The sequence below is a fragment of the Dendrobium catenatum genome, unplaced genomic scaffold (assembly GCF_001605985.2).
Source record: "Dendrobium catenatum unplaced genomic scaffold, ASM160598v2 fragScaff_scaffold_1608, whole genome shotgun sequence".
Taxonomy (NCBI): domain Eukaryota; kingdom Viridiplantae; phylum Streptophyta; class Magnoliopsida; order Asparagales; family Orchidaceae; genus Dendrobium; species Dendrobium catenatum.
Genome location: NW_021320070.1, coordinates 6,041,738 through 6,046,121, shown reverse-complemented (window position 1 = coordinate 6,046,121; position 4,384 = coordinate 6,041,738). Strand labels below are relative to the sequence as shown.

Sequence of the window (4,384 nt, the reverse complement as noted above, 5' to 3'; positions counted from 1 at the left end):
GGCGTGGAAAAAAGAACTGAAGCCTTGTTCCATTTGATCTCATTTGAACAACATTGAAGCTCATTTGAGGTGATCTGAGCAGGATTCTTGCAAAGAAACAAAAACGTTGTCGGGATTTTAGGGATTTAAGCAGGATTCGATGGGGTACCAGGAATTTCGCCGGAATTTGAGGGATTTGAGCAGGATTTACAAAGGTGAAATGGCGGTCAACAAGTTCTTAGGTATCAAGGCTGAAATGTAATTAACTATCTGCTAATTGTTAATGCTTACGTTTAAATTCTCTCAAAGTTAGGAAAAAGAAATAATAGAATCTGGCTTACAAGCTTATCAACTCAGGTCTCCTTGCATGAAGCAAAAAATTGATAGAGCTAGTTCTTCTTCAGCCATGAGTGAATCTCCTTTGATACTGCCAATGTAATATTGTAATGGTGTATTAATGACATGAAAAATGGATTAGAATGGTTCAGAAAATATGAGGTTCTCAACCAAAACAAAACAAACAATGCAAATACTTCAGACTTTCTCAATAATACAATCTGCATCTAATTTAACTTCCTACCTAGGCGTCCAAATGCAGATCAAAGATAATGCTGGCTATGCTCATGAGTCATGACCAGTGGCACACGCATGGCAAGTTTTGATTGGTCAATACAAGATTAGTGGGCCAGTGCGCCCCACTCCCCTGTACATGCCAATGACAGGTCTCTATTGTCCTGAAGCATCGCTTATTGAAATAATGAGAAAGAATGAGGAGATGTTCGCATACCATATAACATATGAGCAAATTCTTAAGTACTTATAATAGCAAGAAAGGAATCGTAAGCAGGTAAAAAAATCAAAAGTAAATGAATGAAAAACAACAATTGAGTAGTTAAACGCATGCTCAACGAGTGACAAAAAGTTGCTTGCGAATTCTGAAAGGTTAAACGCATGATTTACAACTATATTTTCAGGCAAAAAGTCAACGCTGCTCTCCCAAAAGTTTAACTTCAGGTAAATCCAATTTCCATCAGCAGAAAAATAGGCGTACTAGTGGTCTCGATCTTTTAACTTGATCATCTGGTTGTTATAGATTTCGCTGTCCTTCACTTGCAACAGCCAATTTTCACTGTCTATATTGAAGCTTTCCAGCATGTAGATCGAGCCGTTTAAGTATATAGCTTCCTCTAAATTCTGTGCTAGAACTCAAACTTCTGATATGGAAAATAAGGAAAGACTTGCCTCTGTTTATAACTCCTTGGTTGACATTTAACCAAATCCACCACATCCTTAATGCCTGATAACAAGAGAACAAATCATTGGGTAATGAGTTGGAGATGATGAAAGTGAAGAAGTTATCACCTGTAAGAAGACAATGTGGAATTCTCTTTATACTACAACTTCCTTTTGAAAACTCAAAAGAAACCCAAGTTGCATTGTGATCATGGTGCACTTAAAGGCAACCTGATAGCAAGTATTAGGAGTGTAAAGAAAAAAAATGTACAAGTTTATGTTTCTAGAGTTTGGTAGGAAGTAAATCAAATTCTGTTTGTACAAGGCATTTGGAATTTTTTTGTGGAATTGGAGATTCATTCAAATTGGAATAAAACTCACAGCTCATAACTTCACCTTATCCGCCCGCCAACGCTGACTGTCGGAAGCCAATGGCCATCATAATTATCAGTCACCGCCCATCACCAACAAGCCGCCATTGTCGCCCCACCATTTGATCCTGCCCTCATTGCATTAATATGTAACATAATAAACACAAACATTTTAATATATTTGATTTGCATCCAACAAAATAACTACTGCATTTTAATTACTTTGAATTCCTAAAATACGTGTTTTGAAAACATTCGACCAGAGAATATATTTACACCATTTTCATACATCTACCTTATGAATATTTTTTTTATGCACTTGATGAGCGGGTTGGAACTATTCTAAAATTTCTCTCTCTAAGCAATAAGCCTCTGTCTGACTTTCATTGCATGCTTCCATTTTGAAGCAACAACTTCTTGAAGCGAAAGATTATTACAGAAAACTACAATAAAAACATGAAAAACAACGAGTCTGATTAAGGTTTTTTTTTTTATTTGAATATTTTTAAAAATAAATATCACCATCAGCTGTCACCACCATCGAATACCATTGGCCACAATCGCTTACAACCATCGATGGCCTCCACCGCTATGGCGGCCTCATGAACAATTGAGGCCACTGATGCATAAATAAATAAAAATATTTTTTTAAGACATAAAAAATTTTTATTTCATACAAATATAAATAAACCAAAAAACTAATAAATAATAAATAATAAATAATAAACAAAAGTGATCCCAACAGCCACTAAATTTCTCTATTAGCATCCGAGAAGAGTGAACCTGATTTAAATTTTTGTAGGAAATTCACAACGCATCAAAGATGGTACAATGCATGGGCCAATAGATTGGCATAACATTCCTGCAACAAATGAAAGAAAAACAGAAGATGATGGGAAGTAGAACACTGAAAAATCTAATCATAATCTGTACTCGAATGATGTGATACTATTTCAGTCTATGCCTCGAACAGAGAAAACCTAAGTAAATGAAGAAACATCTATAAAAGTAAAAGAATATTGTACCTCAAGAAAAATGGTAGTGAGAACATTCTAACAAGCGTTGGTTAAATTGAAATGACTGCCAGTAAACGGTCAGCAATTGACAGATGATAGAAGCCTTCAAAGCAAGCTTACAACTTAATATTTATACAAGCAAACAGAGCTCGTAGAAGCTATCAGATCTCTTAACGATGGGCACCGGATATAAAAATTATTACAGGCAAACCGTAAAAATAAAAGAATGAAGTAAATCGAAGATAAATTTCAGTTCATAAACTAATTTTGCAAAAAAAAATTAATGCTGGAGAGGATAAATCACCATTATATTGTCTGAAAAGCTGCTTCATAGGAGTTGACATCGTGACTAAGGTACATTTTGCTTTAGTGAAATGCTATGAATCAGAGAGGTGAAAATTTTGCTACACTTGTAACTGTTTCTTACAAGATTTAGGTCAAGTAAAACAATGAAAAATAACATACTGTTTTAAAACCACAGAACATAACACGAATTTAAATTTCGTGATGGTAACACTACCCTGTGGGTTATAAATGCAGTGTACCCTTAACACAGTAAATAATCAAGAGCCGCATAAGTTGAATTGCAAGAAAATTACAGCGTAGAGAGATCACTGCATCAAGACAACCTGATGAAAATCAATGAAAGAAGGTTTCTCATCCATAAAATGTTTCAAATGGAGGCACTTATTGCATTTATGAAATTAAGTGAAAAAAATTCAGCTAATTCACAAGATAAATGAACACCTTTTGCCTGAATTTAGTATCCTGAATAAGCGGACTATAATTGTGATATGCATTAAAAGGCTCAGGGAACTGAGTTCACGGATATGCTAATACACCTCGTACATACATCACAATTGAAAAGTTCTCCAACTCCAATTTCTGCTGCTCTACTGTTTTCTGCCAAATTCCCGTCTAATCGTCATTGCAGCATCATTAGAGATGCCTTGAAGTAAAAAAATAGTATTTTGGAATAACAACTTTGAGCGGATAACGCAACAAAAAGAGCAGAAATACTGCACCCCACAAAAAATCTAGCCAAAAACTAATGTCATATAAGCACTTGATGAGCTGAACCCATACTTTTTTTTTCCCAAGAATAAGTGAATGACACTCCCAAACTTAATTATCCACCTAGAAAATTGGGGGTTTGTGGGCTCCGAAAATTCGGCCCCGGCCTCCGCCCGCACTATTTGCTTTTCTTTGGTGAGGGAGTTTTAACGGAATAAGTTCCGGGGTAAATTTTGGAAGGCAGATGTGTTTGTAGATAAGACACTATCCAGAGATTTCGCCCTCATTTTATGAGGACTTTATGATCTGAGTTCTAGTTTCCTATAGGCGCAAGCTCCTATAGTTAATTACCCCTCCCGATAATGAGAGAACTTTCGACTAAGGCTAGTCGTCAATCAGATACGTAGATATACGTGGTATCTAGCATATAGTAGCAGCTGTTGACCTGTATACGGCAGCCAAAATCAAATAAAAAAAATTTCGTACCTGTTCAGCGCCGACTCGCACGACTGCGGAAATCTCGTTCGAATCATCGCATCGTGCTCCGTTTGTCTTCGCACGATGACGTCTCGTCATACACGATCGTCTCGACACTAAAATGAGACCGAGCCTCTCATTCTCGCTCTCTGGATTTCCCTCTCGCGGCTCTCCCTCTCCGATCACTCTCTCCCTCTATGCTATTCGACTTCGCCAATTCGACGACTTTTCCTTCTGTCGGATCGGAAGCAAGATCGGGAGCTCGCTTGTGAAGGTAACTCTCTCCCCGTCGAG

The 4,384-nt window shown here is 36.9% G+C and overlaps 1 protein-coding gene across 12 annotated transcripts in view; it reads right to left on the bottom strand.

Annotated features, from left to right (window-relative positions):
• Nucleotides 1-863: 863 nt before the first annotated feature.
• LOC110093480 (protein NPGR2) overlaps nucleotides 864-4,384 on the bottom strand; it is a 39,378-nt gene continuing 35,857 nt past the window's right edge. For 2 of the 12 annotated variants that reach the window (XR_003703104.1, XR_003703100.1), the window contains exons 7-9: nucleotides 1,609-2,445; nucleotides 1,342-1,443; nucleotides 864-1,276 (exon numbers count right to left, since the gene is read on the bottom strand). The gene's annotated coding sequence lies outside the window, so the exon portion shown is untranslated. Of the gene's footprint in view, nucleotides 1,277-1,341; nucleotides 1,444-1,593; nucleotides 2,446-4,384 lie in introns of all 12 variants that reach the window. The other 10 variants (XR_003703105.1, XR_003703103.1, XR_003703102.1 and 7 more) reach the window with 10 other exon arrangements.